Source organism: Symsagittifera roscoffensis, chromosome 9 (genome assembly GCF_963678635.1).
Source record: "Symsagittifera roscoffensis chromosome 9, txSymRosc1.1, whole genome shotgun sequence".
NCBI lineage: Eukaryota > Metazoa > Xenacoelomorpha > Acoela > Convolutidae > Symsagittifera > Symsagittifera roscoffensis.
In genome coordinates this window covers 10124201-10137872 of record NC_087070.1, presented here as the reverse complement: position 1 = coordinate 10137872, position 13672 = coordinate 10124201, and the positions used below count along the sequence as shown (strand labels likewise).

Here is a 13672-nt window from a genome sequence, read left to right as displayed (position 1 = left end):
AGGGCGCGCTTCGGGTTCTAGGCAGAACACCAACAATAGCCCTAACTCTGGGGGAACGCAATTTGTGGATGAGCTTTCTGGTGATGGAGAATCTAGATGATTCTGACCAATTCATCTTGGGCAGAGATTTCATCAGGAATTTCGATGTAATAATTGATCTTAACAATGCGATGTTCAGGATTCGAAACCCGGAAAGGAAGTATGTAGTTAAACCGCTAAACTTGATAATGGCGAAAGAAAATAAGGCCCCAGTTTTCTTGAGTAGAAGGGTAACGCTGAAAGCGAATGAGGCGGCAATAGTAAGTTTGCGGATGAAAAAGTCTAATGAACTAAGTGACAATAAACAAGTATGTATATTACCGAATCCAAACAGTCAAAAGGCTGCTATTTTAGGAAGATCCTTCTCGATAACCAAGAGTGGTCTCTGCGTCAGTGTCTTATTGAATACTCTTGATTTACCAATCACAATCCAAAGTGGGAGGAAGCTGGGATACGCACTGCCCGTAAAAACTAGATATGAAATGACTTAAAATGTGAAAGAAAATGAAAGTTTTGATTGCCCAAATCATGGGGACAAAATTTGTATCTTGAGAAGATTGAAGAAAATAAAACATTCGTTAGGTTTTGTGAAGTCGCTTAAGTCAGAGACAGACGATGGACTTTCGAGCTGTTCGAGTTTTCCAGAAAGACCCACACCAGAGGAATTGAAAATGGATAAGCCAGTATTACCAGAAATTGAGCACTTAAGGGGAAGTTAACAGACGAACAGCTCAATGCCATCAAGGATGTGCTAGATAGGAATCAGGATGTTTTTTCGAGACATAAGGCAGACATCGGATGCTGTAATTTCGTTGAAGATGAAATAGAGCTAGAGGAGTTGGCAGTACCGCACAGTGAGGGGGCTAAGCATATGACCCCAAACAAGTCGGATACATGTAGAAAAGATATAGAGACCCTACTAGAGCATGACAAGATAGAACCATCCAAATCACCATGGGCGTGTGGAGTAGTGATGGCTAAAAAGAAAGGAGATCAACTTAGGTTTTGTTGTGACTTTCGATATCTGAACGCCGTCACGGTGGAGGATGCCTATCCCATACCTAGAATAGATGAGAGTCTTTCAAAATTAGGATACGCTAAATTTTTTACAACTCTTGATCTAGGGTCGGCTTTTTGGCAGGTACCACTGAGGAAACAAGACGGACAAGGCGGGATTTGCTTGCGAGCTAAGGTTGTTTCAATGGGAAAGGATGCCCTTGGCCTTTGCAATGCGGCAGCCACGTTCCAACGACTGATGGCACAAGCACTGACTATCGTAACGAAGAAATATGGCAATTTGTTAATGTGCTACGTAAATGTCGTGGTGATTGCAACACCTACCCTGGAGGATCCCATTGAACGACTAGATGAAGTGTTCGCTTGCATGAAAAGAGCAGTGCTGAAATACAAGCCCTCGAAGTGTGAGATTCGCAAGGATTCGAGTAAATACCTGGGGAGAATGGTGGATAAACATGACAGTAGACCAGACCCAGACGCGGTAGAGGCAATACTGACTTGAAAATCGCCAAAAACAGAACACCAGTTGATGAGCATCTTGGGTTTTGCGAATTGCTACGGGGAGAGGGAGTTCATCAAGGGCTATGCGGATGAATTATATCCAATGCAACAACTCATGAGGCACAAGGGCAAGAAGTTCACGTGGAATAACGCGGCTGAGGAGTCATTTCAAAGAATAAAGAAAAAATTGTGTGAATCACCTGTGCTAGGCATGCCAACAGAAAAAGGAATGTACGAGCTGGACACGGATGCATCGGTAGTAGCTATCTCTGGCATACTCCATCAAGAACAGGGGCGGAACGGAAAGACAGTGTTGAGACCGATCGCCTATGGGAGCAAAGTCTTGAGTGATACGGAAATGAAGTACGGGGCACACAAAGCGGAAATGTTTGCGATCGTCACCTTTGTGGAAAAATACAGGACATACCTGGATAACGCACCATTCAAGCTACGGGTCGACAACAGAGCACTCAATTGGTTGAAAACGTACTCAATGGTCAGAGTTACGGGGGATGGATAGTGCGGTTGAATGGTTACAACATGATCATTGAACATAGAACGAGGGACAAGCATCAAAATGCCGACAGCTTGAGCAAGAAGACGGAATTCTACGAGAGACAGGAGCAAAGGGACGCTGATAGACCGGCGGTCAAAGATGGTTTTTCTTTCATGGACATATGACAGCCTACCGCTCACGAGATGGCTCGATAAGTCAGGAAAACCGATAGAGGACCATCCCGAATTACCAACTGAACATCAAGCAAAAGAAATTCTCATAAGACATTTAGGGATGCCGATGGAAATAATGCACAAGTCGAAGATAGTGAGGGAAACGCTGAAGGCAAAAGGCTACGACCTCGATGAAGTGAAAACAGGAAAGGTGACGGTAGGAGAGGAATTAAGGAGACTACTCGAAAAACTAGCAGACGACAAACCTGTGGTCTCCGAAAGTGGCAAAGACAGACCGGAAGTCACCATATTGAAAAGAGGGGAAGTAACACATGGCGGGGACTCATATGGTGGGGACTCACATGGCGGGGACTCACATGGCGGGGACTCACATGGCGGGGACTCCGAAAAAATAAGGAGTTTGTGCGAACACTAGTCTAGAGAATTCAGGAAAAAGTAATCAGGCGGACGACGATAGGAAGGAAGAGAGTGTCGTTCAAGGAGGAAGCTGAACACCTTGGACTAGATCAAGAGTCTGGGGAGTGGCCGAAACCAGAAAGAGATGATGAGGAAGAGAATTTGTCCGGGTAGTCGGAAGAATGGGATGATGGTTCGGAGGAGAGTGATGATGAGCCAGACAGTCTTTGCACAATATTAACTGAAGAAAAAATGAAGTACCATGACAAGCAATTGCAAACAGACCCTTGAACCTATAACATCATGACGCGTATGGAGGGGAAGAGCTTGAGAAGATAGCAGTGTCACGAAAACCAATCAGGGAGGTATCCTGCAATTCAAACATCAGGACGAATCTAGAACCAGAGGACGACAGGGAGGTCTTGAGAAGAATAGTTTGCGTGAATCTTAAAGACGACATCCACAATCCCGGAGAACAGAACTGTCAAATTGTGGCATTTAAGGAACACGTCAAAACGAGACAGGCTGTCGGATCTGATAAGAGCCCAGAAGAATGACAAAATGACGAGCAACCTCTCAAAATGGATTCGGACGGGAGTGAAAGAGAAGGGGGACCCTGGAAGAGGATAGTTACAAGATCTTGAGCCAGTTCTACAAAGATAGAAGGGACTTACTCTATCACACAGCTGATGGCGTGGTAGCCTGCAGGAGAAAAGACGAAGAAAAAAAACTACACATGCATAACCTCATCATAATACCACAGCTATACCAAACGGAAGTGTTGTTCAGATCGCATGACCAGATGGGACATCAGGGGATAGAAAAGATACAACAAAGAATAAAACACAGGTTTGATTGGCCAGGGTTGAGGAAGGCTTGTGAAAGATGGGTGAACGCATGTATGTCGTGCTTGCAGGTGAAGATACCTGGGAAAATTAAATTCCCTCTTAAGTCTGTGGAAAGCTCGGAATTTAACGAGGTCGTGCAGATAGACCATCAACAGATCTGCATGACAGACTCAGATTATAACCAGATATGACAGAGGGACAAATATCTGCCGCAGGTGGTATGGGCGTATAAAAGCACGCAATACTCAACAACGGGGATCAGTCCCTTCATGATGTTAACAGGCAGGGAGAGAGCGATGCCCCTGACCTGCTTCTATCCGGAATATGAAGGAAAGAAGACGTCGCCTCAGGCGTATGTGAAGGAAGCAGTCAGGAAACAACAGGAAACGAAAGAGCTGTGCAGAAGGAACACAGCGCAGACACAGATGAGACAGCGGAAAAAGTACGACAAAAATACTTCAGGCGAAGCTATATGCAGTGGGACAATACGTCTGTGTGTTCCAGAATATCATACCTCCAAAAGGGACAAAAAAGCTGCTGCAGAAATGGAGAGGGCCGTTTATGATAACGGAAGTGCACCAGCAGGGTCGGTTCTATCGCTTGAGTACAGGGCGTGCGGCGCACTACGAAATCAGACACCTCACGTTTCATCAAAGGTGCGTACCACAGAACATGGAAGGACTCGAGTATCTACTGGTAGAACCAGCATGCGAGGTGAACGAGAAAGGCACCAGAGAGAAGAATGATGGCAACGAGAACGTGAGCATGAATGACAACGAAAAAATAGAGGTGGATGTCGTCAAAGGATCTTTCGCAGAGGAAGATTGGATTTATCCAGAGCAAAAAGAGGTGCCAAAATGGACAGAACCAGATTTACAAATGACGAAAGAAACCAGAAAAGGTGGGCGTAAGAGGACAGGCATGAGATACAACAGGTATGGTGATGACTTCTTGATCGACAAGATACAGCCTGAAGAGACAGGAGAAGAATTGGTGAACGTGAGTGAGCTGGTAGCCAATGAGGAGCGGCAGATCATAAACGACAGTGAACACTCCTTGCAAGAAGATCACACCATGCCAGAAAGAGAAATGAAACTAGAACACAGCGAGATAGAAAGAAGGGAAAATACACCTAGGGATACTGGATACTAGCATGGAGCCTTGGCCAGCAATGTTACAAATGATCCAGAAGCACATCAGGTGATGGAAGATAGGTCTTGAGGCGGAGATGGGATTTCCCGTGAGCGAGGCTTACAGTTTACCGATGAATGCGAAGTCTCTGGTGGGATCAGTCATGGCCAACATGTGCGGAAGCCATTATCCATTATTCATGGCGATGGTGGAAGCACCTAGTCAGAGGTTGTTAATCGACAAGGCTTTCTCGGTGCCCAAGTGTGTGCGATTGGCACGAGTGTCGCATCACTTGCATCGGTTGTTGCGGAAGATACTAGAAGCGGTGCCTGGAGATCGAAGGGAGGACTTGAGTGAGATCTGGGGGTAAGAACTCTGAAGTTTATAGAAGGCGAATACGAGTGACTTTGAAAGACAGAATACGATTGGGAAAGCGATGAATAGTTCCCCAGCCATGGAGGAAAATGACGTGAAGCATGAGAAGATGATGGAGTTTGAACCCCTGTTGGAATTTTCGGGAGAGCGCAACCTCCGGAGCATCAACCTGACCTACGGGGAATGCCCATGCCATTGTCTGTCACGGACAGTGTGGTACCTGGAGCACTCGAACCTCTGCTTGATATGGGATGTGTAAAAAAATCGGTCGATAGGGCTACCCAGTCATCAGCAGAAGGTCACTCTTTTTGAGGTGAGCTCAAAGCTGGCGTTGCAATGGATCGAGGAGAGCGAGACGAAATATAGAGAGTCGAGGGCACCAACAGTGGAGTCAATACATGCCATTGACTACAGCCGGAGGCTTGAGCTGTTCGAGACTGCGTGTTAAGTATTCGCTGTGCCCATGGAGCTGAGGCACCTGTGGAGTCGCATAAGATTTTTTTCATGGTTTCGGGCGACGCTGATGTTTTGGCTGTACACGGTGACGAAGAATCACATGAAGAAGCATCAGAAAGAGTATCGACAGTTCCTGACCGAGATCGATCCGAAGGTCTTCAAGAGACCCTTGCTAACCCATCGCATTGCGATAACCACGGAACGGGTTGGAAAAGGTTTGGTAGAGTGTCTTAGAGATAATACCAAGGCAAGGAAATTGATATTGGAGGAGGATTTGTAGAAGAACGTGAGCTTGAGCTTGCACAACTCCTTTTGCTTGAACAGGGAATCTAAAGTGAAGGGTCTACCGAATCAGGCGAAAAGATTACAAGAGCAGAAGGAATGGATGCGAGCCTACAAACAGCCGAAGGCATGGAAAGAGAGCGTGATAAATTCCGATGATGAAGAAGAACTGACGAGGCAAATTACGGTGTCGAATGCATCAGGACCCAGTACCTCGAAGACAAGGGGCACGAACTGATCAGGGTGCTCAGGGGTCGGTTCTTGAGTCGTGAGCGGGGGAAAGAAAAAGGGGCTCGAGTGTGAACTCAGACAAAAAAGAGGGCACGGAAAAGAAATTTTAACAAAGGATATAATGTTATTAGTATAATATATTTATTATAAATATCAAAATGCTCTATGACAATTTTCTGATTGGATAAGACAGAAAAAATTTTGATGATAGCTTATAAAGCTGGAATTCAGGGTGCAGGTAAATGCACATTTTGAGTGCTTGCTGTTTAGTGATAATGTGATAATTTCATGGATGGAGTGAAGAGTGAAGAGTTAAAAACAATGCTAACCACACACTTCACCCTGTCGCTTGACCAGGTACCCACGCCCGATGTTTTGCGTATGAAGTAGCGTGAGTACTTGCTCATAAAACCGAGGGCGCAAAACCGTTACAGCAATTATGGCACCAACAGCGGAACAAACACTGGCGCGAACTCCAGTTGGTACAAACCTTGTGACGACATGGATAAGAGGAGGTCATGTGCAAATAGTGGCTCGATGGACCACCATGTTTCCGCATGTTCTGCTTACAAACAGAACATGAAGGCGATAGGCAACTTTCTCGACGAAGTTGATGCGACCGACGAGGACCACGAAGAGTACGTTAGAGGACTCATAAGGAAGTATGGACCGAGGTGCTTCTTCTGTAATTTGGATGGACACTTCAAGTCGGACTGCACTCAATTTTGGCATGCAGTGGCGGACGCGAAAGATCCCTGCCATGAAGAGGCGCTTTTGGACGTCAAAGCCAGTCGAGCACGTCTGATGAACGAGGCTGAGTCTCGAAGAAAAGAGACGACACCGAGCACTTTTACGACTAAGAAGGTGAAGACCATGCCTGACGAGGTGGTAGCCTCGAGCCTGGAGGCAGAGTCGGCCGGCCCGCTCAAGGTGTATTATGGTTTGGCGGCAAGGACAGCGTTGCAGAATGTCCAACAGATCTTCGGGAAAAATTTGACAATTTGGGTAAAACAACGAAAGAGGACAAACAGGAACCCAGAAAGCTAAATTTCATATCGGGTAGAACTTTCGGCATGACGAAAGAAGGAACGAAGATAATGTCCATTATCTCAGTCGCAGGACACCAGGTGGTCAAGAACCTGAGTGAACCGTCCGAGATTACGCTGGTCCACCCGGACATTTATGCAGACTACCTGAGGGAGAAGGATCCCAAGCTGGACTCCAGGGCAGTGCGAGCGCTGCTCACGACAGGAGGTCCGAGGCTGATGAGAGTGGATGGACATTACATCGAAGTCCATGGCCCATATCCGATTCTGATGAATGTGGCGGCATCAATATCTACACAAAAGCTCACGTAACTGATGCGAGTGATCAGGTAGGCCGGATATACAGTGGTCAAGAAGAGCTGAAGGTGCGACGAATCGGACATAATGCCATGCTCGAACAGGATGCGGTCCACATAGGTTGCGAAGCCGATCTGGCCGCACACGTGCTGGATGTGCAGGGCAGACAACTTTCAGTGAAAAGATTGTTAGACACGGGAGCAGTGGTCAGCGTCATGCCGGTCAAAACCTGGACTGACATGGGCTTCGGCAGATCGGATCTGATACCGACAAACATCAGACTGGCAGCTGCCAATCAGGGAGCAATTTATGTGACTGGACGGACCCCAATCAATCAAAGACCCTGAGAGAAAGTATGAAAAGAAACTTCTTAATAAGATCTTAATTAACCAGGCAAAGGTGCCAATTTTTTTGGATCGAAAGGATAGATTGAAGCCAAACCAAGCCGTAGTAGCGACATTTAGGATGAGAAACTTGAATGAATTCAGTAATTACAGACAGGTGTGTCTGGTACCAAATCCAAACACTAAAAGCTCGGCTATATTAGGAAGAAGCTTCTCACTCACTCAGAGCGGACTGTGTGTGAGTGTGTTGTTGAACACAAAAGCAATAACAGTGACAATACAGAGGGGAAACAAACTTGGCTACGCATTGCCTCTGAACACAGACGTTCAGAGTGTGGAGAACTTGAAAAAGTTTGATGTAACTAAATGTCCCTTACACGCGAACCAGGAATGTATACTGAAGAGAATAAATGAATTGAAATCTTCTAGGAAATTCTTTTCAATGAAGTCGGAAACAGATGATGGGTTGTCTAGTTGTTCGAATTTTCCCGAGAGAGCGATAGAAACAGAGTTAGCAGCGAATAAACCGGTCCTAACCGAGATAGAACATTTGAAGGGTAAAATATCAGACAAGGAACTAGATTCGCTTAGGGCGGTGCTAAGTCGGAATGCAGAGGTTTTTTCGAAACATAAGGCCGACATAGGTTGCTGTAATTTTGTAGAACACGAAATGGAGATAGAAGAGGGCTCGGTATCTCATAGGGAAGGGGCGAGGAGAATGACCCCACATAAATCGGAGGCGTGCAGGAAAGAATTCGAGATGTTAATGGAGTACGACATGATCGAGCCGTCGAAGTCCCCGTGGGCTTGTGGCGTGGTAATGGCCAAGACAAAAGGGGGCAACTCAGGTTTTGTTGTGACTTCCGTTACTTGAATGCAGCGACGATAAAGGACGCATACTCAATTCCCCGCATCGATGAGAGCCTCTCCAAGCTGGGGGACGCGAAGTTCTTCACGACGTTGGATTTGGGCTCCGCGTCCTAGCAAGTGCCACTCAGAAAACAAGATCGGGAGAAAACGGGCTTCGCGTGCGAGCTGGGACTGTTCAAATGGAAGAGGATGTCGTTTGGATTGTGCAACGCGACGGCCACATTCCAGCGACTAATGGCCCAGGCACTCACGAATGTGACAAAAAAATTACGGAAATCTCATCATGTGTTACGTCGATGATGTCGTGCCTGCAACGCCAACCGTGGAGGATCACATAGAGAGGTTGGATGAGGTGTTTACTTGCATGAAATAGGCGGGACTGAAGTGTAAACCAACGAAGTGTGAAATCCTCAGAGACTCCATAAAGTATCTGGGCCGCCTGGTGGATAAGCATGGAGTGATACCGGATCCCGAAGCGGTCGAAGCGGTCTTGTCCTGGTAGGCACCCAAGACAGATAAACAACTGATGAGCTTTTTGGGGTTTGCTAACTATTATCGGGAGTTCGTCAAGGGATACGCCGATAAGATATAACCCATGCAACAGTTGATGAGAAATAAAGGCAAAAAAATCACTTGGACTGATGAGGCAAAAGTTTCATTTGAAAACATTAAACGTGAACTTTGCGAGGCACCGGTCCTCGGCATGCCAACAAAGAAGGGGATGTTTGTGTTAGACTCGGATGCATCAGTGGTTGCGATATCGGGCATACTTCAACATACTTCTCCGTCCGATAGCCTACGGAAGTAAGGTCCTGAGCGATACTGAGATGAAGTACGGCGCACCAAAAGCGGAGATGTTCACTGTGATCAATTTCGTGGAGAAATACAGGGCCTGCTTGGGGAGTGCTCCATTCAAGTTGCGTGTGGATAATCGTGCCCTTGCCTGGCTGAAAACCTATTCGATGGACCAAAGTTATATTTTGTCGTTGGATCGTGCGCCTAGATGAATACCAAATGATCATAGAGCACCGTACCCGTGACAAGCACCAGAATGCTGATAGCCTCAGTAAAAAGACAGAATTCTATGAGCGCCTCGAGGAGAAGCAGGCTAACAAGGAGACCTACGACAAACTACCACTCACTAGGTGGCTGGATAAGTCAGGGCACCCTATACCAGGACACCCTGAACTTCCAGTCGAAACGGCCGCTGAGATAAAAGTTTTAGCCAGGGGTGAACCCGTTTAGCTGGACCTGCTAGTCCGATCCAATCTGGTACAGCAGGAGCTTACCATGTTGGGTATAAACAGCATAGCTCTGTTAAATAGGACGGTAAACGTGGCCCCGGACGTCATGGGGAAGCTCCGTGACCTGCTGGATAGGGAGGTCGATAGGCATGATCGTGAATGGATGGAAACCATGCAGCGATTGACCGTCGTTGAGAAAACGGAGAAGAGGCCAGTGATTATTTGCAGTCGAGGTGTCGAACGGGATTGTCGGTTGATAGTGAACCAGCTGTTGAATTCAATGCCGAAGAATTTCTTGTTCAGGGTCAAGTCGAGAAGAAGTCAGGGTCAAGTCGATATCCAGCTTCACGAGAAAAGTACATTTCACGGATGCAAAAGAAGAGTACGAGCCGAGCTCAGATTGTTCAACTGGGGACGAGACAATGTCTGGGGAGTCAGGCACTTTCGAGCCCGCACAGGACGACTTGTCCGGGGAGACAATGTTGGGACAACCAAAGGACAGAATGTCGTCCGGGGAGCCGGCTTCAAGGCGACCAAGGGACAAAGTTTTTTTGGGGGAGTCGAGAAACGTCACAAACAGATCGGAACATAATGATGTGGAATCCATCGGCTCGAGTGATGTAACCCCCACCCACTCGGGGTCCCGGTCGTGGGAAAACACATCGGAGACTACTTCCAATTCGGATGTTTCGGAGATTGCAATTCTTTCCTTTTTGGTGGAATGGAAACAGTGCGGGCTGGACCGGGAAATGCATCAGGATCCAGACAGAGACAGGTATACCTCTGATGAGGAGGGCACTGTAGTGGACAATGCCACAGGAGCTTGATCTGATAGCTGTGTCGAAACGCCCAACCAGATTACTGCTACATGGTACGGTCGTCCTTACCAATCTGGAGCCATCTGTGCAGGAAGCGACACCTTTGAAGAAGATATGGTGTGTCAAGTTGATGGATGATGCTCATGCTCCGGAGATAATGAGCGGGCAATTAAACGTGATAAAGACGTATCTGAAAGCCAGATACCGGCTGTCGGACCTTCTAAGGGCTCAACGAAATGACAGAATGATGAGCAATCTGAAAAGATGGGTCGAGAACGGGGCACCTGACAAAGGAGATTTGAAGGAAGACAGCTATAAGATTTTGAAGCAATTTTACATGAAGAGAAAAGATCTGTTGTACCTGAACAAAGACGGGATCGTAGCCTGTAAACGAAAGGAAGAGGACAAGGTGCTTTACAAGTATAATTCAATAGTGTTACCACAGTTATACCAGACCGAATTGCTCTTTCGTTCATATGACCAGATGGGCCACCAAGGCTTGGACAAAGTGTACAACAGGATACATAAACGATTCGAATGGCCTGGTTTGAAGAAGGCTTGTGAAAAGCTGATCTCTGAATGCTTGTTGTGTCAACAGGCGAAAGACCCCAGGAAACTAAGATTTCCTCTGCAGTTAATAGAAGCATCGGGATTCAACGAAGTAGTGCAGATTGATCACCAGAAGGTATGCATGACAGCCACGGGCTACAATCAGGTGCTGGTAATGATTGATCATTTTACGAAATATGCAGGGGCAGCCCCCTGCATGACAGCATCAGCGGAAGAAACATGCGATCACTTGATAAATTTGTGGATAGCGAGGCACGGCTGCCTCATCACATTCCAATCGGACAATGGCAAAGCATTCGTGGGTAATCTCACGAAGGAGTTAATGAAAAGGTCGCAGGTGGCACAGGCCCACTCGACCACTTATCACCCACAAACGAATGGCCTAGTCGAGAGGCAAAATCGCACGCTGGTATCCATGTTGAGAGTCTATTGCTAACGCTACATGGATGACTGGGATAGACACTTGCCGCAAGTGATGGGTGCTTACAACAGCACAGAGCATTCCACCACGTGAATAAGTCCGCATATGATGCTAACTGGTCACGAAAAAGCTCTTCCGTTAACGTTCTTCTACCCTGAGTATGAAGGGAAGAAAACCGCACCACAGACGTACGTGCGCGATGTTATAAGGAGACAGCAGGACCTCAATGACTTATGCAGGAGGAACACGCAACAGGCGCAAATTAGACAAAAAAGGAGACTTGATAAAAGGACTGCAGATGCAAAAGCCTACTCAGTCGGCGATTACGTCTGGGTGTTCCAGGAAGTAGTTCCGCCAAAAGGGACCAAAATGTTATTAAAAAAATGGCGAGGCCCGTTTCAAATAACAGAAGTGCACCAAGGAGGTCGGTTTTATCGACTGAGCACCGGGAGAGCAGCTCATTACGAAAACATCAAACCGCACAATGCCTCATCAGAGGACTGGTGCATCCCAGCGGACATGCAAGAAGGAGACTATTTGATAGTGGATCCTGCTTGTGAAGTAAATGAAAGAGGTACGCGCGACAAAAACGACGGGAATGAGGTGGTAGATAATTGCGATCTGCCACTGGACCTGGAGTTGTCAGAGCGAGTGGAGGTGGACGACGAAACTCTACCTTATGTCGAAAAGGACTGGAACTGCCCAGAGCAAACTGAAATTGACAAAGGAATACAACCTGACTTTCCTCTCACCATTGAGACACGCCAGAACAAGAAAGGAAGGAACAAGAAGAAGTACAACCCGTATGGCGAGGATTTCGTCATAGACAAGATAGTTTTAAGTGATATGATGGACTCGCTGGTAGGACTGGATGAAGTGGCGATGCCAAAAGAGATTGACTTGGTGAATGACATGGATCAGGATTGGATCGACGATCGTTCAGAACCGGAAGTGGAGTTCGAACCAGAGGAAGAGCAGACTCATGAACAGGAACTAACGGACTTGCGAGTGCTCGAATGGCTCCATGATCTGCCGGCAGATCTTAAAGAGACAGTCTTGACGATTCAGGACGTCGATAAAGACGACATCAAATACGTCAGTCATGACAATACCGAACCCAACTGGGTCGCCCAGATGGCCCTCTACGCGTTCCACAATCCAACCTCGATCTGCTCGATTTTGGGCGATCGACGGGGACTTCGATGGATATTTTTGTCCGGGGAGTGGGGTTAGGACTCACCCACACCAAAAACCTGATCATCAAAAAATTAAAATCGGCAAGAGAAACTGGAGAACTGGAAATGGAAGGCGAGAACGCTAAAAAAAACACCTTTTGAACGAATTTTTGAATCTAATTTTGATCTACCGAACCATTATTCAAACAATATTGTCATAACGGACGGACAGCGATTTCATACTCACGGAACGTACATGCGCTATAGCGATAACCGCGGATGTAAGCTTCAAAACAGCACTAGCGACTTATTTTTAAAGAGAGTATAAAAATATCGAGTTTTTATGGAAACAGAGGCCTGGTGTGGGAGGGATGATAGCGCTGCCCCCTGTTGCATCACAGATACCAGGGACATATTTGTGTTTCCTGGTTGCTAAGGCCACTGATAGGCAACACGTAAATCCAGAGAGCTTGGTATTGGCCTTGACTCGACTTAGGGATTTTCTGGTTGAGAGAGGAGTGACCTCTCGCTCGTTACCAGTCTATGATCCCAATAGGGGAAAGCTACATCTGAGAGAGTTGTACGCCCTTGTACACGTGATGTTTTCAGAAACTGACATAGAGGTTTACTTACATAAAAAGTACTATCTGAGCATATGCTAGCAGTTGATAAGTGGTTTTTATTAAGTTCACTTTATAGGAATTAGGATAAGTGGTTTAAGTGGCGATAAGTGGTTTTTATTAAGTTCACTTTATAGGAATTAGGATTAAATTAGATTAGCTACTAGGGATTATGTTTTTATGTAATAATGTTGATATATGATGTTTATGAGTTATGTCATTGTTAGTGTATGTTTCATGTGATGTCTATGTCATAAAAGACCTGGAACACTACAGGTAGTGAAGGTGACAGCGCTCATTT

At 46.4% G+C, this 13672-nt stretch overlaps 1 protein-coding gene across 2 annotated transcripts in view; it reads left to right on the top strand.

Moving 5' to 3' along the window:
• The window catches only part of LOC134854554 (uncharacterized), a 245060-nt gene that overhangs the window by 156436 nt on the left and 74952 nt on the right, over positions 1-13672 (top strand). The gene's annotated exons all lie outside the window — the stretch shown is intronic.